Genomic DNA, 24816 nt, shown 5'->3' with positions numbered 1-24816 from the left:
CAAGGACGTTGTTGTCAGAGCCCAAGAACAGTGTGTTAAGAGGCGTCACTACTGAACAATTACTAAGCCACTAACACCCTCATTTTAAAGAGAAGAAAATGGAACCTCGGGAGCATGGAGACAGGAAGTTTCTGAGGAAGGTCTCACTCCACTGGCAGGTCCCTGGCTGCTGCTCTGTCTTGAAGAAGCTTTCGGGATACTCAGAACTTCCCTAGTTTTATGGTCCTTTATCCTTGATATGAAAGGACAGTAACATCTAGCCTCACAAAGGCTTTTCTGTTGGCTTCTACTGATTAAAAAGAAAGAAAAACACTGCCTGGAAGCATCATTAAGTCCCCTCCTAAGAATATGATAAAGTAAAGAGACTCTGCCCATTTTACAGGTGGAGAGACCGAGGTATACAATGTAATATCTCTCCTTTAACCCTAATCAAGGCTGGGCTGGGTTTAGAACCTAACTAGTCACCTAGCCTACATATCCAGCCCTCTCTCTAACAGACCATATGAAATTAATCAGAAGGGCTTTAGGAGATACTCCATAAGGTCTGTTGAAGTATTTCTCAATTTACTCTTCCAATGACATTCCTGCCTTTGAAATAATGACAACCAGGTTGGGTGGGGACCTCCGGAAGCATCAGTAGGGAGCAGGTGGAATGAAATGTGTGCTCCTAACCTGCTGTAGAATGGCCCCCAGATCTTCCGCCTACACCTTGTTCCTGGAGTTGGGAGAACTCCGCTTGCCCTTCAGGACTGATCTAATTGTTATTTTCCTGACCTTAGACCTTAGAGTTACTCACATGTAGGCTCTATCTTCCTCTAGGGCAGGTGCCTCCAGGAGCTATTTCAGGGGGTCCGCTTATTCACACGCTCATCAAGCATCTACAAAGCAAGTAAACTGTACACATATGTGTACTATTAGGTAAGGGTATGAAGATGCTCTTGTAATTAATTAACATAAATTCCACGAACCCTGTTGTTTTTAGGAATTTTTTTAAGAGTCTCTTTTTTTTTTTTAAGATTTTATTTATTCATTTGAGAGAGAGAGAGAGAGAGAGAGCACAAGCAGAGGGAGAGGCAGGAGAGGGAGAAGCAGACTCCCACTGAGCAGGGAGCCCAATGCGGGGCTCAATCTCAGGACCCTGAGACCATGACCTGAGCTGAAGGCAGATGCTTAACCATCTGAGCCACCTAGGCACCCCTGTTTTTAGGAACTTTTGGTCAGAGCCTACCAACAAAAGTTTTTACATTAAAACCGGTCCTTATATTGGAAAAAATTGGGAATAACTGCTCTAAAACATCCAAATAACGTGACATTGATGAAAGCAAAATACCTAGTTAAAAACACAACCAGAGGTAAATTACATGTCACACCATATGGGACATTCACAACACAGTGTCCTATAGAGGATGGAAAACATCTTCTTCTCAAGACACTCTGACCTTTTAGAAGGACTTTTTGAACTGTTCAATATGTTTTTCATCAATGACTAATTTGTTTATAGAGTAACAAGATGACAGATCATAACTAATCAAAAAATAAATATATTTTGTTCTGTTCAGCGTTTTCCTCTTTAGTATAGATCAATTTCTGATTAATTTACAGTAAAAATTTTAATCCTAGATCGGTTTCACTTAACCTAGGAAAATACCCCTCCCCCCTTCCACACGGTGAATGCCCAGGGAAGGCTAAATAATGAAAACATCAGTCTCTGGCCCTCCCACCAAATTGTGCCACATCAAAATAATGTGATTTTCGTGTCAAAGGATATTTAAATACATCAGCAAATACTTATCCTATCACATTAAATCTTTAATAGATTGGTGTAAAGGCATGTGCAAAAATGGGCTTCTTATTGTCCACAAATGTAATGAATTCCACTTTTACGGCAAGTGTATATGCATCACGTCAGCCATCCAGAAGGACACGCACTAAAGTTATTTGTGACTCATGAAAGTAAATAATTTTACTTTCTCTTCCTTTGTGCTTTACTAGACTTTTCCTCCTTTTTGTTCATTTAGAAGTTTCTACGGTGAGCAGGAGTTAAATGGGCAAGAACATAACACAAATCTAATAGGGAAGAACAATTTTTTGAGACTTGGGAATATTTCCTTTGCCATCTGAGTGACAGGATGACAGGAAGTTTTATGTTCTTCACACTCCCTCGTATTATTTACAATAAATATGAACATTTTATAAATGAGAAATGTTTACGTCGTACTGTGATTCTGACTCACGGGCTCTTGATCGGATCTACTCACTAACATCCTTAGCAGGAGTAATGGCGGCTCCTACACAAGCATTCAGACAATCCCACCGAGGACAAATCTCTGGGAGTCTGGACCTGGTGGGGTTGCTGACATGGAAGAGAACCTAAGTTCCCCCCAGTCCTGCCCCTGTACCTCTCCAGGCCTCAGGTTCTTCACCTGTAAATTTAGGGGGTGCAAGGGGAATAACTGGACAAGGATCCCTCAGGCCCCTTCCAGTACAACATTCTGACTGGAAACAAAGCAGACACCAATATAATTGAATCAACCCTTGCTAGTCAGAGCCCCTTGCCTGGGGTAGATTTAACCTGATTTCACCGATTTTTCTACTTGTTATGGCTTGACAGAGAGTACAGCAGAGATAGGAACATCCGATTAATAAAATTAAAAGTTTCAGGGGCTAGCAAATTTTCAGCAACCCTGCCCCAAATGAAGCCATATGCAGATGAGCGATCGGAAACACGGCCAACGCAACGCCACTCATCCAATGTTTACTCTGTGCCAGAGACTGGGTATTTATAGTGTTTTGTATCATGCCCCACGATCCCGTGACATAGATCTGAGTACTCCCTAAATTTCACGTGTGTAAAAGTGATCTGTTAAAGGAACAAAAGATCTGTGCTGCGAAGAGCAAAAGTTGTTCGCAACTGTGGTGTGTCTACGGGCAAGTCACACAACTCTGCCTCACGGCCTCCGCCCTTAATATGGCTAACAGGAGCCTGCCTCACTCGTCCGTTCATTCAGAGTATTCACGGGGCACCCAGACATGCCAGGTGCTGTGGTCCGGGCTTGGCATCATGGATGGAGAAAACAGATAAAAAGGACAAAAAACCCGCAGTGGAGCTTGTACTCTAGGATAAGGAAAACACATCCTCTGTGCCTAAAACTCTAATGGGTACGTGATACACATTAGTTCCCTCTCCTCCCCCTTGAAAGAAATGCAGTGTTAGAAGACACATCCAATGGAAGCCATCAGCTTTAAGATGGCCCCAAAGGAGAAATTTCTGCTTAAACAAATACAGAAGAGCAAAGATTAAGAGCACGTGTACTGGAGGCCACTGGCTGGGGCTCAAATTCTGACTCTGTCACTCAGGGCTGGAGTGCCCAGGCAAGTGCTCTCAGCCTCGGCTTCCCCATCTGTAAAATGGAGAAAACAATGACCTCACAAGGTCAATACACAAATTAAATGAGACAAAGCACCAAAAGCTGGGGAGCACACAGTGTCCTGTATACTGTGTCCTGGTATAATTAGGACCCTCTCCTCAAACCCCATCTTCTGTACCTGCAAGCTGTGAATAATGACACCAGCATGGTACATGGTACGGCCGTTGTGTGGACTATGGAGACAGTGCATGAAAACCAGTGACCCCCCCTGGCGCAGGACAGCTGGTATCTGCTTCTTCAAAATGACTAGGGGCACAGATGAATGGGAAGGGGGCAAGAGTGGCATCCCCAAGGCCAGAGCTCAAAAGCGAAAGTGCTGGGGAGGCTACATCCGGGTAGGAGCCAGGAAGAGCGCTGTGCTCCGAACACAGGTACGGAGTGTGTCCACGGAGTGGAATCGGACGCAGGGGGCTGTGACATGACAGATCCCCCGAATCTGCATCAGCGGGGGTGGCATCTGGCGTGCGTGGGTTATGCAGGCCCTGGCTCCCGGCTGCCTCTCCTTCAGGCCCTTCCAGCCTCACCCAAGGGCCGAAGAGCAAAGGAAAGGCTGCAAAGGGCTTTAGACTTGGCAGGTTTCTCCAGGAAGGCAGGTTGGCTGTGAAGGGTAAACATGATATGGGGGAGTTATCAGTAAAGCTCCTCCATCCAGACTGCCTTTCCTTTCCCCAGTTAGGGCAGGTGAGAGCATCCCTGCTCTCCTTTGGGCTGTGGCAGACAGCACCAGTTTCTCTCTCACCAGGAACCACGGAAGACGGCCACAGACTTGAAAACCGGGTTGGCGGGGTGGGGTTGGCAGACTGGCTCCGGTCCCTGGGGCCACAGCGCTCCCAGCCAGGTGTCCACCACAGCTCAGGGCACACATGTGCCAAGAAAGCCTTCGGCCCCACCTTCAGTAAACCAGCACCAGTAACATACAAACCCATGTGTCCGCATTATAAAGATGATACAGAATTTTAGCGAACAAGCCCCCAAGACGGACAGGGTAGCCCAGAAGCATCTGAACCGAGCCCTTCTACAAACCAGGTCTCCTTCTGCTCCGGGCACCCTCCCTTCCACCCATCACCCTCCTGAGGGCAGCTCATCTGGAGCTGGTAACTAAGAAGTCAAATATTAAGCCAGAGTATGTGATTCAGCTTTTAAACAAATCTATGGCTGTAAAGAAATAAAGCCTCCCTGTGTGTATACATCACGCCAGTGGCTTTAGGCACTCCCAAGATCCCGAGCACCGCTTGGTTCAGCCTGTTCCAGCTGACATGCGGACATACTCTCTGCCTCGGGCCACAAGGGAACAGTGAAGCAAGCCACAGCAGCCACCCAAAGCACAGACACGGCCACGCTCCCCCTTCTGAGGTCTCCAAAGTTCGGGCCAACCTGTCACTTCTCTGCTCAAAACCTTAGGACTCCCTCCCTCCCCCTTCTGCCCCACCCGCCCCAGAGAGCCCTCCAATCCTACCATCTCCCACTACGAGGTCCTCAACTCCAAATTATCACCCGAACTTCCAAACCCCACCTGCCCCTTCCTGCCTGAACCTCAGCCCACACTTCGGCTTCTTCTGTTAGCCTCAGCCTTCCATGGGTACTTGGCCCCGGGTCCACACTGCAGCGTGAATCCCTTTCATAATGCAAACCAAAGGCAGGAACCACCATGCTCCACCATGCCTCAACCCAGTGTCCTACACACAGGGAGTTGGTCCAATCAGGGATATTTCAGGTAAATTTTGAGGCATTCAAATACCATGTTCTGCTCAAATCCAAGCAAAGTGTTAAAGAATGAAGATGAATGAAATCAAGGTTCAGAAATGCCAGCTAGGAGCTCTCCAGGTACCAAGGTATTATGTGATTTTGTGTAAAAGAATGTCCCTTAAAACTGTGGAGACAGGCCAGGACAGAAAGCTTCCCGGCAGTCCGACACTAGCTGCACGACCTCAGAAATAGGAGCACCCGTAAGCCTCAGCTTCCTGTTCCTAAAAAGAGGGGAATACTACCTCCCCCTCATCCATGGAGTAAGGCATGCGACCACCCAGCACAAGGCTCGGGGCGGACCCAGGGCATTCCTTCCCAAACCAGTGCCCCGACTGTCACACAAGCACAAGAAAGATACCTCCCGCCACATTCCCCTGCTGGAGAGGACCACCAGAGCGGACCAGCACCCCACTTCCTCCAGCTCACATTTGGTGCAAATGAGAGACCACGTTCAGAGACAAAATCAAACACAGGAGGTGGCCCACAGCTCACAGCATCGTAACCTAGAAAATCAGTTTTAGGTGACAGAAATTATTAACGTTAAGGTCTGTGTTGTGTCCCACCTCCCGAATTGAGGGGGCCTCCCCATATTTTTCACAATCCTCTTAGCTCCCTCAGTCCAGGAGTACCGGCTTTGAAATGTATCAAGCCACACATACGAAATTGGACGTGGCTTCCCTAGAGGGCGGGGGACTTTGAAACCTAAGAATAAAGGTAATATCGTGTCCTTACTGTAGTGAAAAATCCACTGATGGTCTTTGGGGCCTGCTATAGGACTTCACACACACACACACACACACACACACACACACACAGGGTTCGGGGGTGTTAAGCCCTGGGCATCCAGGGCTCCCCTTCCCGGCTGACGTCATCTTCAGAGAGGGAGACGGAATCTGGGCAGAGGGCAGGAAGCAGGAGGGGCAGAGCGGTTACCTGGGCGCGTGCACATGCTCGGGTGACCAGGGGGACCCACTAGCCCGTCCTGCTCAGGCGGCTGCCTCTTTAGGAACAGACAATTTCCAAGAGCGGCTCTCAGCCCCCGAAACCTTCACCCCCAGGTCATCCAGGACTGCACAGTAGCCAGCCCGCTGCCTGCTCCCTCTCCGAGCCCATTCACTCCCAGCTGACAAACGGGTGATTATAATTATAGCATCAGCAGTCCCCTCTGACTCCCCATGTCACCCTCAGAGGGAAAAGAAAGGCATCTCTCTCCTCTAATTCCGCTACCTGATAAGTCTATAAGCACCCAGGAGTAAAACACAACTGAGGGAGCTCATACATTGCTGACCCAAGTTCTACCTGCTGAAATAAGGACCCCACCACTTTCCGATCATTTCAGCCTTCAGAGGGCAGCCCACACAACAACCTGGGTAGAAAAATCTTTTGGGGGGGGGGGGCGTGAAGGGGTTGAGGGCGGGGATAAATTATTCTATTAAACGCGGCACCAAATTCCAAGTTCATTCTGCATTTGCTAGACATGTCTCCCCCACTGCCTCCTTTTTCTAAAGGGTTAGCAGTCTTCTTTCTCTGAGACACGCCGCTCACATCATGGCCCCACTCCGAAGCACGTGATGGCTCACCACTGCCCACACACCCCAGCCCGTCTATTTTTCCAGAATCCCATCTCAATACCCGTCTCGTGCCTAACTCAGCTCAACACCCCCAACCCTCTCCTCCAGCCACGCTCTACTTCCTGCCCTAACCCGGCCCCAAAGAAACTCGTATTTCTATACTCTGGGGCCAGGACTGAACAGGGTCCTTCTGCCTAGAAGTCAGCAGCCCCCCGCCTTGGCTCTCCGCATGGCCAGCCCTTCACATCTGAAGACATCACTTCCTCTTTCCCCCACCACTTCCCATTCCCCAGGGCTCTGCCTGCCCCGGGGTCCCTGCCAGCTAGGGTGCACCGGAGAGTGTCAGGGCGTGTTTTGCTCATCTGTGCGCCCCCCGGAGCCTAGTACCCGGGGAAAGTGTCCCAGAAGTGATGCCCACTCCCGAGGCAGTGAAGCCGATGGTGGTATTCCGCAGATGGGAAAAGGAGCACAGAATGCAGGCCTCCTAATCCAGAGTCCTTGTCACTACTCTTCTCCTGAAACTCAAACTGCCTCGGGCTGAGGGGGCTGAGGACGGTAGCACAAAAGACAGCCCCGCTGTAACCGGGCTGGCGGCACACAAGGCTGCAATTTTCTATTTGTTACCAATTTCAAAACAATCCCTCTCCACAGACCCACCGGAAACAGGAAACAGACCATCAAGTGCTCATTGCAATTCAAGATCTGCCAGTTCCCATAACTTCCTCAGGCACCCCCAAAAAGGGCAGATCAATGCACAATGGTGACCTCCATCCCAAAATCATCCGAAGGGAGACAGGCCATCCTTCTACCACAGCTCTCCAGTCCACAGGGCTCCTGCTGCTTAAAAAGCAACAAAAGAACAATACCTCCCAAAGGCTACCTCCCTTGAATATGGCCAAATTTTAAGATCAGGTCAATAATTAGATCAATTGCTGCACCCACTTCACGAGTTACCACAGATCCCCAGGCCTCTTAGGTCGCCAGTTCTGAACCCCAACACCTTGAGGCAAAATCCTGAATTTATATAATCAATGACAACACATTATAACATAAACCAACAAGGGACCTGTTTTCAAGGCACTGGCCCTTGAAACAAAAACCCAAAGCAACACTCAATTGATTATAGAGCTGACAGTTTCCAGGCTCTTCCAAAGTGGCCCACATACTACTCTTACTTTGAAGCAGAGCTCAAGCACTTTCAGTGAGGCTGAAAGTGGGTGTCCAGAAGAAAGAACCTGAGAGACAGGCACGCACCCCACTACCCATCGCACAGAGGACCAGCAGAAGCCCTAAGTCCAAAGCCTACGTGCTTTTTCGCTTCGGGGGCATCCCTCACCGTGTGAAAGACAACCTCCGATCCACTGGAACCTCTCTGATGATGGAGACCTGGGGGAAATTCTATCTTCCACAAAGGTCTGTTCAGGGCTTCGTCCCTGGGTCTTTCCTACAGCGCCGGCCCGAGGCTCCGGGGACAGCCACTTCCCTCCAGCTGATCTGTGAACCAACACCACCTGTGCAAGCCTCTCACTCCAGCAATCACACATCTCCCCTCCCGATCTTCCACCGAAGTCATGGTCTACTGGAACTCATCTCGTCAAATGCTGGATAACCCGCTACTGCCAGAAGCCAGCAACCCCGCAGCATGCTCGTTCTCATACACACTTCCCCTCCATGGCCACCAAAGGGCTCTCTGCACGCGGCAGATTTCAGGGGATGTTTACTTGCTGAATATACTGTGTCGTTATGGGAGGCAGCGTGGGTTCTAGACTCAGGCTGCCCAGTTTGATCCCCAGGAGCCGGTGGCCACTCTGGGTTTCCATTTCCTCATCTGAATAATGAGGGTAACTGACCTACATCATCGGGTCAAAGAGGTTTTGTGAGGAAAGAATGAGACCATCGGCGTCATTTAGGCTCACGGTCACCGTGCATGCTCCCTAAACGTTAGACGTCGTTCCGGGCGGCTCCCAGCACCCACGCTGAGAGTTCCTCCACGTGAAAGCCTAACCATCAAAGAAGGGCGAAAATTAAAGTGGAAGGGCTTGAGATTTTTGTTATCAGATTGGAGTCATCGATCAGGATCAAGTCTAGCAAGGGCAGAAGAGAAACTGAAAGACTTGATTTCTGGTTTAGCTGATTTAAAGCAAACACAGGCGGGCCTTGACTAGTGATGTTTCTCACCAAAGGTGGTCTATAACCCAAATGCGGTCTGTTGAACTTAGTTAAATGCACCCTGGGTAGACTCTTCTGTACTATGAATGACCACATCCCAGTTCCTGCTGTCTAACGGTGCGTTTCTCTGCATGCAGCTTTCTAGAGAGACACGGGCTGCAACACTACTAGCAGACCCCCCAGGGCTGGCCAGCCACAGGTGCCCTTCCCAAATCCCAGGGACTATCAAGATAACAATGAAATAAGGCTGCCCGGCCATTTTGATCACATTCTCTAAATATAATGATTTGACCACAGTCCCTCCCCAAGACACATACACTCCCCCCACGCTTTTTCTTGAGGACACCACAGCATGGAACATGACCGCACAGCATCTACTCTCCAGCGGACTGATAAAGAGCAACTTGCTTCAACCCACACACCATGGTCATCACCCACATCCACATCAAGCACTCCTCAAAAAAGGAAACAAGAACAACAATGGAAATGGGAAGACGTGTCACCACCAGGGTTCTCGGTGCTTACTGACATGACATGACCACGTGCGCCTGGGACTCACCCACTCCAAGGCAGGGCAGCCACTTCCCTGAGGAAAAAGTCATCTCTGCAGCACCTATCCCAACACCACAGTCTTCGCAAGACAACAATGGCTCTGGGTTCACAATGGAGGGGCGTATCACAGACAGCCTGAAGAACATCACACAGCCTGGCCTTCTTGATAACGCTGTGAAATTCTCTGAAGAAAGCTCATTAAAATTCCGAAGCATGTATTTCTTTATTAACTTGTTTCACTAACCTCTTCAGGAGCTTTACATAAAATATATTAAACTTTCATCCACTTAATCTTAACACAGCAGATGGTCTAATATACCCAGAAGGCAGCCACCCAGCCACCCAGACATTCCAACACCCCAATGCCTAGGGAACCTAACACCACTGAGCCCCTCAACGAGGGGCAACCAGATGCAAATACACAACTGCGTGAAGAAAAATAAATTACCAAAGAGATAGCGTGTGTCGTCACCACTGTCCGCAGTTACGGAAGGGTTATCCAACAGTGAGATTATATGTGTTTGTCACCAGATATTGGCTACTGAATATACGGACAGCTACGTAGGTTATTCTCCACAAGGCCACTATCTAGTAAGCTGTGTTGGGAACAAACTTCCTGTCAGACCCCCCACATCCACACCTCACCGTGAGGCTGGAAGACGGAGTTGCTTGCATAGTACCTTAAAATTTCAATTTTTAAAAAATATGCTTACACCCAGGCTTGGAAGTTTTCAGCATCTCCTGACCAAGCTATGTCAGTTAGAAAGAAGTAGGACTTTGTGGAGTTTCTTTCTTTCTTTCTTTTTCTTTCTCTCTTATTTTTTTTACCCTAACTGGTTCATCTTATCAAATACAGGGCTGGAATGAAGTGTGGTGTCTGTTCCAATGGGATTGATGGTTGTAGCGATGCTGAAACACCCAAGCTCCTGAGCAAGAAATGGAAAATCATGTTGATCCCAACGAGGGCGAACAACAGCACTATCTGGGGCCCCGTGGGATGTTCGGGTTACCTTGGTCAGGATCGATACCATAAAAGAGAAGCATCTTTGGGACATGCCGGGGTTCATCTGAGGCCCTGATGAGTCATTTGTATAACGTCAGAGAAAAGCATTACCCCAATTCAGAAGCACTGCTAACACTTTCTTGCAAGATCACCTGCAGGGATGGCGTCCCAGCTCCCACACAAGGGGATGGCTGTGCAGGCAGGTGAGGCAGACAGCGCCCCCCTCAGGAAGCAGGACTTCTAGTGCCGGAGAACGTAAGTGAGGGCGGCACCCTGAGCTCTGAGGGTCCCACTGTGAGAAGCAGCGGGCCTGTACTCTGGCTTCTAGTTTTTACCCATTCAGTGGAAAACACGTCACTTTCTATCTTGTCCCACAAAGAAAGATGTGTTTGCGTTGGAAAAAAAAAAAAAGGCAATTAACAGTAAAAACCCAAGGTCTGCCTGGGGGGAGCAAGGCTGCCATCACCAGAGGTGTTCAAACACGGGCTAGACAATCGCTCAGTGGGGACAAGCTCCGTTCCTTGTGGCAGGGATTAAATCCTTTCCTTTGACACCCACAGATCTAGTGTAAAGCCCAGCACACAGTAGACACAAGAGCAAGTTTTGTTTACTGAATGAACTTTGTTTCCACACAGATTACCGGTCAAGGAAAATACAGATGGAGTGCTGAGACACGCAGGGCCTCAGGTGACCACTGAGAAACGAAGAAACACGTTGGAAAATCCGGTCGTGAAGGAGTTCTGACACCCCCCAAGTCAAGGGCTCGTGCCCTTTTGAGAGTCCTACCTTGGTTCGCACCCAAAGCCGCCTCCCCTGAGCCCTGAGCTCACAAGTCAAACACATCAAGCATCGCTAAAACAAGCAGAAACTTAAATGCGCTCAAGTTTTCGTCGTAGATCTCATCTGAGAAGCATTCAGAAGCTCAGGCCATCTACAAGAAAATCTGCCATTTCCTCTTGATATCAGGAAATTGAAAGGAAAGAAGGAAGAGGAGGGAAGGAGGAAGCTAGTCGTCTGTTTCCTTTTCTCACTTTTTTTAAAAAATAGAGTTGTACTTCTCAGGCTTTTACCCAGGCCGGGCATGTACATTTAACCAATGAAAACAGTACAAGTAGAGAAGATGTTAGAAGTATTAAAGACCATAAAAATCCCTCTTTAAAGAACAGGGGACATACAGTGTTTACAAACCCTGCTTTATCCAGCATTCTAATCTCAGAGAAAGGCACCCCCACTTGACCACTACAAAAGCCAAAGAGACCTGGAAGCCATCTCTCCCTCTCTCTCACCATGTTACCCCAGCCAGCAGCCAGTCCTTCCCGCCACTGAGATCTCTATCAAAGCCTTCCAGGCTCTCCACCTCTATGGCCACCATATCTAAGCCACTACTGATTTTCAAAATCTGGAGAACTAGGCTCCTAAGGAATCTTGCAAATGGAAAGCAAAACAGTAGCTTCCTTGTCATCTGGTCTATTCTCTACTCTGAGCAGGAATAATCTTTGAAAACGCAAATCTCATCATGCCATTCCTTGGCCTAACACCCTTTAAGTTCCTAAGACAATTCCAAATACCTGTGGGCTGCAAACAGCGTGCTAAGCCCCCTACCTACCTCACCGGGCTGTCATTCATTTCCTGTGTCTTCTTCCCCTACACACACACACACACACACACACACACACACACACACACACGTACACTGCGCCTCACTCCCTTCGGTGGGCACACACACCCCCTCCAACCTCAGGGCCTTTGCATGAGCTGTTCTCCAACACACTCTTCCTTCCCTCCACCATCCTTCAGATATTAGCTCCACGGATGGCTTCCTTGACCTGCCTCGCAGTATCCTCCGTCGCCGCCACACACAGAGGCTAAACTCTGTATGCTCTTGTTCTACACTCCACTGTTAGCACTTGGCACAGAGGTACACGACTTAGTGGTTGAATGGGGGTTTTCCAACCTCTATGAAGCTAGCAACTGTCTCTTGCTCCTACTAGCACTCCTCGTACTCACTGCAGCCTTCACATAGCATATATTCAAATACTAAATAAAAATCAAATAAAGATCTGTAAATGTAAAAAAAATTTTTTAGCACTATGAGGTTAGCAACTTTGCAGGTGAAACATTTTTCTAAAAGCAGATGGGGTCTGATCCTGACTCCAACATGATAAAATATTTTAGGAAAAGGGGCTGGTTGAAGCTTTACTGAACAACAGATAGTTCTCAGAAACCTTATTTTCATGATTTAAATACAAATTAAGTTTAGAGATGTACAAGGTAAGCCTCTTTTAAATCATACTCAGTTTAAAACTTTAAGGAGAACAGTTTAATCCAATACAGAATTAACTAACCAAGTCATGGGAAACCTGTTTGCGATGTTCACTAAACAGTTTTATATAATTATCCCTCAAAACAACAATTAAAAGCCCCAAAGTGGAAGAGAAATGACTTTTACGAAATCTGTTTTCCACAGCAGAGAGGAAAATATACAAGCCTCCTCAGAAATACAACAAAGTTAGACTATTTTTTTTTTTTAAGATTTTATTTATTTATTTGACAGAGATAGAGACAGCCAGCGAGAGAGGGAACACAGGCAGGGGGAGTGGGAGAGGAAGAAGCAGGCTCATAGCAGAAGAGCCTGATGTGGGGCTCGATCCCATAACGCCGGGATCACGCCCTGAGCCGAAGGCAGACGCTTAACCACTGTGCCACCCAGGCGCCCCCAGAGTTAGACTATTAGATCTGAATGTATCTGCCAGACCTGAGCCTGAACTCTAGTTATTAGGTAAGCACGACAGGACTATTTAAAAGGTAGGAATATATTTTTAATCAGCTAGGATTTCATTCTGTATCAAGGATACCAAGAACTTCGACTATGCAGTTCTAAAAAATTTTTTAAGGTACAAAAGGGTCCATAAGCAAAACACTTCTCTCTGATCCAATCTTTCTGCTATCTCCCCTCTTTCTGAAGCTCTATATACCTCCCTTAAAAGAAACTTACACAGTTTGAGAGGACTTTGTGTATTCAGAAGTGGTTTTTTTTAAATAATAAACGAAGCTCCCCTAAACAGTGGGAGAGTCTTAGCTCCCCTAAAACAGGGGAATGATTCTTTCTGTAAGTATTATCTATAATCAGCTTCTATCAAATATGAATATTGCACGTGTGCGCGCGCACACACACACACACACACACACACACACACACACACACACATAAAGCAAGATCTATGACCTGTAGGTTTCTGGTTTGGTATTTTGTTTTAAATCCAAGGAGTAACGGAAAAAAGAAAAGTTAAATTATACACAGACCAACACTCCTATTAACTCATACCACTAATGAAACAAAAGTCTAACTAAGCAGAGAAAATGGGCCCACACGTTGGAGCTCTGAAATGATTTTGGGCTTTGATCTGTGTGCCCATCTCCCCTATTTAATATAAACTTCAAACCGAGAGCCATGAAAAGTGGTTATAATTAGTAAGGGCCCTAGTGAGACAGCTTTTAGTGCAATCAGGCATTAACAAAGATTTTTTTCCTCTTTAATTTCGAGTAAATTAAGCTGAGCAAAGTTTTATTTTAAAATTTCTGTAATTCAAAATTATTTTCCACCAGCGTGCACTTAGCACCAAGTCTCTCTGTGTGATGGGTGTGTTAAAAACTCAAGTTTACTTCTGTTTCCTTCTCTCAGTCTGTACTGATATGTAGGACTTAGCTACCAAATTATATGAGCTCTTCTCTAAATACTCTCGCTTTTGCATTAGAAAATGGATTCAAAAGACATACTATGCAATGCTTGAGCTAGGTACAGAAGGTGGAAAAATAAGAGTCAAAGTCCCTCCCCACTCTTGAGGTGGGGAAAACATGTCAATAGGTAAATTATGACAGACTGGACAGATGGGGGGGTAAGAGTTACTCTGGATGGAGGACCAGATTTTCCCTGGTGGTTCTGAGAGCGGACTGAAAGAAGATCTAAGACACACTGTTTGCTAGCAGTGGATGGGGACAAGTCCAAGTGAACAACCCACGCGAACACCAAGACAGTCAGAAATCATTCAGTGCGTCAGTGGCGCAGAGAAGCGGCAAGAGCTGAAACTAGTAAGACAGCCTGGAAGCTGACGATGAGGGTCCTCGGGTGCCAAGTGGAGGAGTTTGGATTTCTTCCTGTAGACAACAGGGAGCCAAGAGATGTTTTTCAGCAGGCAAACACCACGTACAGCTTGAGTTTCTGAGCAGAGCGGACGATGAGCTGCAGCAGGGAAACACGGGTGGCGGGAAGCTAACTGAGGAGGTGTTTGCGACATGATGAGGACCTGAGGTCAGGGGCCTTGCAGAGCCAATACCAGAGTCTGACTGCAGAGGAGTTTCCGGGGGGGACTGCTCACTGAACTTCGGGACTGAGACGGACCCAAGCAAGGATGGCAAAGCGCTTCCTGGCCGGAAGACTGGGTAGACGGTGCATTTCAGACCACCTTCTAGAAGTGAGGGAGAGGACTTTTCTTTTTACAGGTTACCTCTGAAGCACCTGCAGGAGAGCTGGGTGACAAAAGGTCTGGGCTTGGAAAAAGCTGTAAATGGAGATAGAGGGCAGGGAGCTGCCAGATTACAGGCTAAAGGAGAGGACAGAAGAGCACCAGAATCCACGGCTCCCGTTTTTCGGGACAAGATGGCCAAGGTGGCTTCAGAACAGGTGCCTGAGCAAAAGCAGCACAAACAGATGCAGACAGATGCTTACTGTCTATCCCTGGGCTTAAGATGTTTTTTTTTTTTTTTTTTTTTTTTTTTTTTTTAAAAGCTACCTTCCAGAGCCACGTGTTTCTCTAAGATCCGTGGGAGCCCAGGCCATCTTAGGGGCAATTGCGACTTTCCAGCACAGGCAAACAGCCCTTCTCTTTCTGCAATTCTCTCCCCCTCTCTTCCTGCCTCCTTAGCTCCTCACCTCCTGCCTGTATGACAGAGGCCTGGGGAGTGGTGGTGGTGGGCAGGGGCGGGGCAGGGAGAACAAGGGTCAGGCAAGTGGCACCTGTGGCTTCATGATCACTCCTGTCACTATCCTAGACCTTTCTGGGCCTGAGGAAATTCAGTTTCAAGTTCATATACCACATTCTGTTTCTTTAAATCAACTACCTTTTCACGTATGTGAGATCCAGGAGTCTCATGAACACAAAAATAACCAGTGTCTTCCCCCATGTTCCCTCCCCATCCCTTCCAGCAATGGCAGCAGCCCGCCAGCCACCCCCTCAAGAGGAGATGTATGGACAGAAGACCAGTGCCCAAACTCTGCCTTGTAAAAAGGGTGGATAGTTATGTAAGAATTTTGCAAAAACTTGACAAAACAAAACAAAGGAAGACTTCTTTTGCACTTACGAGTGCAAAAACATGGACTGTCAAGCGAGTAAAGGCTAGTTCAAACACTTGGGGGGGCGGGGAGAGACACTCCACATAACTTAAAACATGAGGGAGAACTGGCAGATGACAGCACCAGACCGAGTTTCCCAATAACTGAAGAAGTGACTCGGAACAGTTTCCCAGTGCCAACGAATCTGGTTTGTTTTAGGAGCAGATGAGTTCTAGAACTTTTATTTACTATGGGGTTTTTAAATATATTTAACGCCACTTAATGTTTTCCCCAACCCCGAATTTTCTGTGAAACCCTGAATGTGCCAACCGTGGTACCTTACAGGCATGTAATGGGAGCTCACTTGCTTTATGAAATTTCAGATCTGCAAAGAGATCACGTGCCCTGCACGGAGGACACCCAGGCTACTTGCACACAGGCCACAGGCCACGACTACCGTACCTTTAAAGCAGGCTTTCTCAACCTCCACCTACTGACATTCTGGACTGGCTAATTCTTTGTTGTGAGGCCAGCCGGTGCATTGTGGGATGAGTAGCAGCATCCCGGGCCTCTACCCACTGGAGGCCGGTAGCACCCCTCCCCCGAGCAAGGCAATCAAAAATGTCTCCAGACATTGCCAAATGCCCCTGGGGGCAAACCGCCAACTCTGAGAACCACTGCTTTAAAGGGTGAGTCCAAAGCTTACGACGTGCCTTGTCCTTAAAATCCACCCCGAAGTGAACTTCATTAAGAAAAATCGACTCGTTCTGTTTGTCTCTCGGCACCCAAAGCAAAAAGAAAGTGCTGCATTTCCTCAATTAGAACATAAACCCTAGGCGAATTTTGCCTCAAGTCCTGGAGTTGTGCACAACTCTGGAAAGGAAATCCAGAGTGGATACCCACAAAGCTTCCTGAGCTCAAAATATACCACTTTCTTCCATATATAGATTTTGAGTTTCTGGAACATTTATTATCCTTACAACAATTCCAGGAGGTAGAAAACCTACTGAAAAAAATGTGTATAATCACATTCATCAACAGAGATGTGCCAAAGGCTAAAAAGTTTCTTTTTCATTGCCTTACATCTTCAAATTCAACACAGAATTATTGTGAAAAGGATCTGGTCTCATTTAAAACACACAGACAAACACATATTTAATGCTCAGTGTTCTGAGGCTAATCGGACTTTAAAAAGCAGGTGTCATACGGAGCTAGACTGGGATCAGGCTTATTACCAGCCAGAGTGGAAACTGGCACAGCTGTAAAATGGGTTCCTATACCTGCCTAACCCCTGCCGTGTCTGCTGCTCTCAGGATAAGTTACGAATCTCCTGAATCTCCGTTCAAGGCCTTCACAAAAGCAGGGTGAAGACTTTGTCAAAGGTACACTCTCGTGAAAGCTGAAATTTTAAAAGTCATTACGCCACTAAGCCTCAAACATTCTTTTGACCATCCTACCCCACAGCCTCTGAAAAAGGGGGGGGGGGGAGGAGATACTAAGCAAGACAGTGGAAAAACAAATAGAGCCATTTAAAAGCTTTATCTAATTACCCCCACTGAGACTTTTTCGTTGCAGTCTGGTTGGCTGACAAAGAAATGGGGGTGGGGGGTATTCCCTGGGCTGTCTCTACCTTATCAGGACCACCCGCCCTCAGGGAGTCTGAAAGGCCTCAGGTAAATCCCGCAAGGGCAGGCAGCACCCAGTCTCCCCAGTCTTGGGGACTTTACAGAGGCTTTCGAATTCTCTTAGCATTACTTGCTTGAATCACACTGAGCAAACATCTCCACCCTCTCCCACTTCTTTTGTCTGAAGCACCTACTCACAGGCCACCACCTTCACTGATGGGCCGATGGGCTCACCTATACCCTGGAGGACCATTAGAAACAAGATGCACCAGGAACTGGAAGGAACAGCCCCCTGAGCCCTCCTCCCAGGCTTCCCTTGGACTCCACCAACCCAAAGGGAGAACGGCCTCTGGCTCCACTCCACGCTGGCTTCCCTTCATGAGAAGGGCAAACACCCCGAAGGTGACCAGAGACCCTGAGACCAGCACAGGCGGCGACACTGTCCCACAAGGCAGGGCAGTCAACGTAAAAAGTCTGTCTCCCTGACCCCCCCACCTTCCTTGTTCTGCGACCTCAGTCATGGTGAAAACACAGCAGATGTATTTCCTCTCTATTCTGCCTTCTTTGGGAGTGGGGAAATTAAAAATAAGTGATGCATTTCAGAAAGCACATCGTATGCCTCCCTCTGTGCTTCCTAGGGGAGGCCCTCGGGGCGTGGAAATCACAATCTGACCCCTGCTTTTTGAAGAGGGCCGTGGCTCTTTCTACTCAAAAATCACTTTCTAAGTCTGACGGAGAAGGCGAGAGGGAGAACTCATGTACCCTGCCCCCTCCCAAAGAACCCGTCCAATTTCTTAATTATATCTGGATATAAAAAATGTTACTCAACTTCGCCTGTTCAGTAGGTCAGATGTACGGGAGCGAATCTGAGGCAGGGAAACTTCGGACTTAGAGCAGGCTTGCCTTTCAACCAAGAGATGATGCTTCCCAACCATGGCTTCAGTTAAGACTTCAACGGTTTTATCTCACTGCACAACTTCAAGATCCTTAAACCCACTCACAGCAGAAATGTTAGATAAATCACACCTAAAAAAAATTTTTTTTTTTTACATTTGGTCACCCTTCCAAAGATACTCCAAACCTAATACAATTATTTTCTAAAAGGTATTAAAAACTGGGCCGAATAAACTAAGATGGGGAGTTGGAATCCTACCAAAGCCTAATCTAATCTCAGGCAAGGGGGAAGCCGACCATTGTCCTGTTATCAGGAGGGACTATATCGCATACTCTCTATCGATACTATATTACATTTCTATCTTTCTAATGCAAATCCGTTTAATAAGGAGTAAAGGCAGACATCACTTCGCGGATGAGCTAGATTTTCCAAAGCAAACTGCTTTGAATGAATGAGCTACGGTGAAGCCGCACACATACATCCTCAGGAAGGGGAGGTTTAACCTGAACACATGGGTATCAGACAAGAAGGCGGCCCAGACTAGCTGCCATCTGACACCAGAGCTGGTCAGAGAGCATGAACTTCAATTAAAAGACACTCACAAAAGAAAGAGAGATTATTTAAATATGATAACAAAAACAAAACAAACTTAACAGCCTACTACCTTCCTAGGTCAGAGGACAGGGAGGATTCAGAAATTAATTAAATCTACTAAATAATGTAAAACAGGGAAGGACTCCCTTTCAAAAATGCTTCGGTTAATTTTAGCATCCTTCTGTTTAGCTGCTTAGCAACCCTTATCCTATGACCTTTTAAGCACCACCTACTTTTCAGAAGGATAATGAATAGAAACACCAAAAGGATTCACTTCTGACTGTTTCTAGTGAGCATGTTTAACCAATGTTTGTAGAAGTTAAATTTATATTAATTATATCCTACAAAATCCTAAAAGGGTAGAATGTTTTAACGTCCTTAACCAGGAATTCTCCTTTGCTGAAGGTAGTTAAGTGATGTTAACAAGTGAGAGCATGAAGACCGCAAGCCAAGACTTCCAAACTGACCTGAGGAAGTGGATCAACACAGCAGTTTAAAACTGAAGAGTAAAAACGCAAGCCACATCATGGCAACTAGCTATTGCCTGACAATACAGCAGATAACCAATAAACAACTCGATCAGATGCACACTAACAAGGCAGGTTTGTTTTCCTTCTTCAACATTCTAGACCTGTGGTGGATGCAAACAAGATCTCAGCAGTCTCCCTGAAGATACCTAAAAGAAAAGACCCTTCAATCAAAAGGTCACTTGCTGGATGACGTAAATAGTTAGGAATGGGTACACCACCTGTACCAGCTGAGTCAGACCCATCTTCCCCATCACATAACAAATACATGTCTGCCGTAGGGGCTGAGGCTCTGAATTTCTGATGAGAAATGAGGTAGTTACCTAGAAAACCCCAGAGAACGATGTGCCATGTAACAGTAAGCCTCAGCAGCATTTACCATAGAACCAGCAAATCCATTAAAAACAAGACACCCCAAAATGCAATCTGCATAGCAGTATTTTTTAAGAAGGATAAAACAGTGCAAGTTCATTAACAACCTAAAATGGAGCAGAAGCTAAACAAATAACCAAATCAAAGGGCTCTCCCTTTCTTTTGTAAAAGTGGAGGTGGGTGGGAGAGAAGGTGTTTTTTCACACATTTAAAACTTGATAAAAGACATTCAAATGTTTAATTCATCAGTGTAACCAAAGCTCAAAACACATCAAAGCAGGATCCATCAGCGGGTACCCAGAAAGCTCCCTCCAAAATGCAGAGGTAAAACACAAACAAACAAACAATAACAAAAAAAACCCCTAACATTAGTGGCTCACCGCTGCATAAATTATTTGAAGACTAATTTCGAACTCATTTCTTCAAAAGTTCTGTGTAACTCTTGAAGAAGCACAGAACTAAATGTTTAAGAAGAAAAAAAAAAAACGTTTCAGCCAGGACTCCAGCCTGTAACTGAGACTTCCGGGTTACACTATGTCTTAGAACCATACCTGCCTACTCGAAAAAGCACCAGGTCTAGAGGATGCTTTTAAGGGCTATGGGGAGAAGAAAGAAAAAAAAAACACCACCCTAAAACTAACAAAAACCATTCTTTGCTCTGCAGTTCCCTTTTCTCCACCTTCCACTTCAACTAAACTTATTTCAGAATACACTCACGCGCATGCACAGACCACTTCGTGTCTAAAAGGAAAAAGATCTCGAAAATATGGGATGCACATTAGCAACTCAGCCTTTGCAGAAATCATCTCAAGTCTCCTCTTCGAGACCGAAATACCTCGCTATTTCCAGCATCCCTATCCAAGAGACAAACTTTATTTCCATTGACTTTTTAAAAGGCTAGGCTTAAATCTAAACTCTAAAACAAGCACGAGGCTTAATTTTTCTATTGATGAAAACCCTCAGACAGGTTTTTCAGCATACCAAAAAAGTTATATTTTTTATTCACCCTTCTATCTCTCTGCACCACCACCACCATCCCCCCAAAAAGAAGAAAAAACTCCAAAGTGCCCCGAATGTGTGCTGCTGCTGGCTCTGAAGCCGTGTAGAATTTCGTAATGGAATGTGAACTGCTCGTCCGGATCTGGGCTCACGTTCTATCTTCTAACCAGTAAGGAGCGAGGGAGGGCAAATCTGCTGAGCAAGGAGAAATACTTTCCTCCTCTTTTATAACCCATCACGGATGCACCACGGACGCTGGACGCGAGCTGCACGCGGCGCCTGTCAACCGGCCCGCCCGCTGGCCGGTCCCCGCGACCCCAGGGTCCTCGTGCCCCCTGCGCCCCTCCTCTGCCCGGGGCCGCCCCCGACCCCCCCCCCCCGCCCGCCCGAAAAAGAAAGTGGCCCCGCAGAGAAGTGGGCTCCGCCGCCGCGTCCCGCACTCACGCGCCTGGCCCGGCCCCGCGAGCGGCCGGGGAGCGAGTAACCACATCCTCGACGCGACCCTCGGCCCCTCCAGAAAACACGCCGCTTCCCAGGGAGGGGGCCGGCGACGGGAAGGACCTCCCCTGCTCCTTAGCAACCATTAAGGTCGCAGTTTCCTAAGAGACCGCGAGTGGGGAGGGGGCGCGGGGGGCCGGGCCCGAGGCCGGGTGGGGGGGCCCCCCGCACTGGGTCCCCTGCCCGTCGACGCCGGCCCCCTCCCCGCCCCCGCCCCGGCTCGGCGCTGCGGGCCGGGATGGGAGGAGGAAGGGAAGCCCCAGAACTCGGGAAAAATTGGTCCAGCGGGCGGCGGACAAAAGTTTCCGAGCGCGCTCCACAGCTGGGCGGCGAAGCGGGCCCGGCGGCCGGCCCCGCCTCGGATGCTCCCGGCCTCCTTCCTGTGCTCGTGACGGCGCCGGGTGCCGAGGTTCCCCCCCCCCCCCCGCGATGCAGGCTCCGCTCCACACCGATGGCTCCCACGAAAACACGTACACCGCCAACGGAAGGGCAAGGGAACAATACGCGCGGACACGGCTCCGGCCCCCACCTCCCCCTGGGGCGGTGGTCGGCGTGACCCCCAGCCAGGAGCCGGGAATGGGGGAGGGCGCAGGGTTGCCCGCGGCCCCCTCCCGGCCGGCGCCGTCCGCCGGGGAGGATCAAAGTCCGCGGAGCAGGGCGCGGCGGATGCTCCCACCGCGCAGCCCCGAGCGGGCACCCCCGAACGAGCACCCCAGGCGGGCACCCCCGGATACCTTGCGGCGGCGGGCGGGCGCCGTCATCTCCGCGCTTCTCGGCCCGAGAGGGACTCGAAAGTATGTAGGAGAAAAGTTTCCCCTCCCACATGGGGGGGAGGATGTCGGGGGAGAGAGGGCGGAAGATGGAGAGCAGCGCTGGGAAGATGTTTCTGGCCGGCGGTGCGCGCACCATCCGAGTCCCGGCGGTGCTGGTTAAAAATAAATTCCGCGGCGGGCGCGGTGGCGCGGGTCGGGCCGGATTCCTGCGCTCGGACGGCTAATATGGATGCGCATCAGGTCCTGGCGGCGGGGCGCTGCGGCGGCCGCGGCGGCTCGCGCTGGGAGCTGGTTGGCAGAGCCGGCAGCTCGGGAAGGGGAAAAGGAGCGGAGGAAGGGGAGGAGGAGGAGGAGGAGGGGGAGGAGGGGAGGAGGAGGAGGAGCGGCCCGGCGCGCAGCCCGAGGGGAGAGGGCTGCCCAGCTCATCCCCGGCCGGCCCCACCGCCCCGAGCGCACGTAGCGCGGCGTGGGTCGCTCGGGTCCTCGGCTCCGGGAAACGCCGAGTTTAAAAAGTACAACGCGCTCTGCACACTTCACCCTCCCCATCCCCAAAAGTTCTTTAAAAGGTCGCTCCCGCTCAGCCCTAGACATCTCGCTGCCACCCGAGTACCGGGCGCCGGAACCCCGGGCGCGTACTTACGGCCCGGCAGGGCTCTTGGCTCCCAGGCATGATGCAGTGGGGACCGGTGGGCTTCAGGGAGAGAAAGAGGAGAGATGCAAACTTGTTCCGGAAAAGGAATCAAAATGGCGTTTCTGGATGTGCAAAGTTCATCAACTCCGCAGTCACTTCCCCTCCTCCTCTTCTCCCACAGGGAGGGAGGTGGGCGAGGAGCTGGCGACCCCGGCGCCCCAGCCGTCGTCCCGGCCCCCGCCTCGGCCCCCCGCCCTGCTTCCTCGCCCGCACGCTCGGAGACTCGCTCTCCCCCTCTCACCCTGATAAGTAGACACATCACGTGTTGCTCCTGCGAGTCTCCTGGGGACGTGTTACTGAGCGGCGGCGGCGGCGGCGGCGGCTCGGGCTGGGGGGTGGGGGGGCCGCGGTACCCGCGGGTGCCCACCGCCGCCCCCGCCCCGATTTTGGCGGGGCGACCGCAGTTTCCATCCCGGGATGGATGGAGGTGGAGTCCCCCACCCCACCCCCACTGCAGCCCCAGGTTTGCCCCACGCTCTCCGCAGGCGCCCGGGGCCACGGGAGGGCCGGGCCGCCCCAGGGGAAGGGTCTCGGCCGCCGCAGCTGAGCGCGATCGCGATCAGCCCAGCGCTCGCCGGCCGGCCACCCTCTTGGACCACCGCGCCCCCTCCCCTTCAGCCCCTCATTGCGGGCAACTCCCCGCCCCCGGCTTGCCATCACTTCACTCCAGGGCTTGTTTCACTATTTTAACGGAGGAGACGGCGAGGCAGCGATGCCCGGGAGGCGCGAGAGGGGCGCCCCGGAGGCCGGGAGGGGGTGGCGTGGGGGTCGGGTTCCCTGGCCCGGCACCGCCCCGCTCGGTCTCGGAGGCAAACGGGAGGGTGAGCCCCACCCGCGCGGTTCCCTCTCCACGCGGTCCTCGCTCTGCATCCAGGTGGGGCGAGTAGATGATGGGGCAGGAGATTAAGGAACCAGCGCTTCACCCCGCCCCCAACTTAGGGCTGTTTCTCTCCTGGGGCCCGGTCCTTCTAGCTCTGGGGCTGCCGCCCAGGAGCGTGTTCTCCGTCCAACAAATTCAAAGCTGCCTCGGCTTCTGTCACCTTGCCTTCCCCACATTCCACAATTGATGCTTAAGTGGGGGCTGCCTCGCCCCCAAGGGGCTGAGGATGGCAAAGGCTCCTACCGCCTGTGTGTCCCCACCCCGCGACGGCACTGCTGATGCTGTGTCATCCACGTCGCCCTCCGAGGCAACAGGGAAGCCACACGCAATATCTCTTTCTTTCAGAGGGCTCCTGTTTCAACTCTGAAACGCAGGGGCCCTCCTTGGAGCTGCCTGTGCTCCATCCCCAAGGCGGCTGCCACCACGCTTGCTTCTTAGCTTAGGCGGCCCAAGTTATCACCGAGCCCCAGAGAAACCAGGCCTGGGCTGTGCTTCCTCCAACAAGCAGCTGACATGTTTCCCACTGTTAATACTTTTCCTACCGGGGTTCGGCGAGGAGCCTGCTCTTGGCTTTTGGAAACATCTTTAGACAGGGGATGATTGTGGGTTTGGGAAAATAAACACCAGCCCCACTCCCCCAATTTCTGAGGATAAATGTGCCTCCTGAATAGTTGTAGAGAATACTACTTCAGACTTATGCGTTGGAGATGAGTCAGGCAAGATGATGTTACAGGTACACAAAGCTGGCTACGCTCTACTTACTATGACCTTTGACCCTGGCTCTACCACACCAACTTTGCCGTACAAAGTTGTAAGTGCAATCACGACCCTTTAATTTGCGGCCTTCAGTGGAACGCTGGTTTTCAGGGCTACAGATATAGGAGGAAGTGTCTATGTAGGTATGGATGAAATGAACGGATTCTGGCCAAGACAGAACTTTATAGAACAAGCAAAAGCAGTTGGACCATTACCTCTGACTGGAGATAAGTAAGCTAAACCACTGCCCAAGAGGGAACTGACTCAGCTGCTGTTTCTCTGGCGTCGGGAATCATCAACGTTAAGTTTTCAGAACCTGTTCTGTTTCCCAGGGTCTACTGTTTACCGAGGAAAACTGGTCAGAGAAACTTCAGCACTTGCATTTTCCTATGTCTCCCCCCCACTCCC

The 24816-nt window shown here is 49.6% G+C and overlaps 1 protein-coding gene across 9 annotated transcripts in view; it reads right to left on the bottom strand.

The window, feature by feature from the left end:
• RREB1 (ras responsive element binding protein 1) overlaps window positions 1–24816 on the bottom strand; it is a 171562-nt gene that overhangs the window by 103380 nt on the left and 43366 nt on the right. For 2 of the 9 annotated variants that reach the window (XM_026511436.4, XM_026511443.4), the window contains exon 1: window positions 22722–22973. The exons of 1 other annotated variant lie outside the window; for it this stretch is intronic. The gene's annotated coding sequence lies outside the window, so the exon portion shown is untranslated. 6 more of the 9 variants (XM_026511439.4, XM_044388733.3, XM_026511442.4 and 3 more) reach the window with 6 other exon arrangements.

Source organism: Ursus arctos, unplaced genomic scaffold (genome assembly GCF_023065955.2).
Source record: "Ursus arctos isolate Adak ecotype North America unplaced genomic scaffold, UrsArc2.0 scaffold_31, whole genome shotgun sequence".
NCBI classification, from domain to species: domain Eukaryota; kingdom Metazoa; phylum Chordata; class Mammalia; order Carnivora; family Ursidae; genus Ursus; species Ursus arctos.
The sequence above is the reverse complement of the archived record's forward strand: the minus strand, read 5'-3'. Positions and strand labels throughout refer to the sequence as shown.